This window comes from Bidens hawaiensis, unplaced genomic scaffold (assembly GCF_021521415.1).
Source record: "Bidens hawaiensis isolate Kalapana, Puna unplaced genomic scaffold, B.hawaiensis_p1.1 tig00015924_1, whole genome shotgun sequence".
Taxonomy (NCBI): domain Eukaryota; kingdom Viridiplantae; phylum Streptophyta; class Magnoliopsida; order Asterales; family Asteraceae; genus Bidens; species Bidens hawaiensis.
Window position 1 is genome coordinate 442,729 of NW_027492431.1, and position 1,495 is coordinate 444,223.

The 1,495-nt window shown below is 33.1% G+C and overlaps 1 non-coding gene across 1 annotated transcript; it reads left to right on the forward strand.

The window, feature by feature from the left end:
* The first annotated feature begins 911 nt into the window (after positions 1–911).
* TRNAI-UAU (transfer RNA isoleucine (anticodon UAU)) lies at positions 912–985 on the forward strand. Its single transcript has one exon. It is a non-coding gene; the product is annotated as a tRNA-Ile (tRNA).
* The last annotated feature ends 510 nt before the right edge of the window (positions 986–1,495 follow it).

Genomic DNA, 1,495 nt, shown 5'->3' on the forward strand with positions numbered 1-1,495 from the left:
TCAGTACCCGTTTAGAATATGTAGGGGCTTTTATTTTGGATTTCCAACACCTCACGACTTAACGTACCCGTGTTTTTTTATCATAAGGCGGTTCAAGGTTTCCCGCGGGCTTTTTAAAACCTAATTGCCTTATATCTTTTAATCTTAATTTCCAGTCGATTATAAACCACCAGTTCCAATCAAACCCTAGTTCCAGTTGCTTTGGTTGTGTTATTAAGGTTTTGGTTGTGCTATTACGGTTTTGATATTATAGATAATTGATTGTCGATACTGTATCGATATCAGTACCAAGTTTAGTGTTAAAAAAGAGCAAAGTGGTACCAAATTAGCGAGTACCGCACCTAAGGTACCCATACCCGTACCATAAAATTCGATGCAGGTACTTTCGGGCGTGTGTACGATACCGATCTCATCCCTAGTTAGAGCCTACATGTAACATAATAAGATGATTTATTAACTGGTTTGAAGTATAATTCTGGTGTTAATGTTATTGGTATGCATTTGCTTTTAAGAGTTAAGACCACATCAATTTAATATATGTTAGGTTTTACAAGTTATACATTGTGTCTTGCATTTTCATTTTGGTAGAAACCTTTCTGTTTATTTATGTTTCAAATATTAAATCTCATGAGAAACATTACAAAATAAACCTCTGGTTCAATATGTAACGATGATACATAGGATTTAATAGATCGTGTATGATTGATTACAAACGACATAATTTAATTTGATTAAAAGTAAAAATGATTATATAAAATTATAAATTATATTACTTTGAATGTATAACTTTGGTGTACCTGGCTAGTGAAATTCACAAGTAAAACGTCAAGATACAGTATTCAGTTTATTATTTGTCTGAAAATTCAAAGCAAGACATACTTAGAAAAAAGGTTTTTAAAAGTTAACTGAATAGTCCCGTAGCTCAGTTGGTTAGAGCGTTGCTCTTATGAGCCGAAGGTCGCGTGTTCGAGCCCCGCCGGGACCAACATCCTAAAGTTATTGAGTTTATTAATTTATTTATAATGTTTGTCTTTATATGACTAACAATGCTTTTTAGCAAGTTTTGTAAGCCTCATTCACCACTTTTCGTCTATATACATCTTTCATTGCTTTTACCCTCTATACATTTTTCCTTGTCTAGTTACATATTCTTGACTATGGTTTTGGTTGGTCGTCTGTTTTTGGGACATTTTTCATTGCTGAGGCCATAGTAGCTATAACTGCTATGGCTTTTGACAAACAACTTAACTAACCGACCAGCCAACATGACTAACATAATTAACATGCAATTTTTATGATTATTCGCCAAAACGAAACAGTCGTTATCAGTATGAAGCTTCAATAAACTGAGAGAAGTTAAAACGTCTATTAGATTGTATGTAAGCCACTTAGTGAAAACATAGCAAGCTTTAAGATGTTGATGAAAATACAAGGTTGACATCTAACTATCTAAGTTAATGATGTTGAAGACACAACTTAAATGAATTTGTGAATT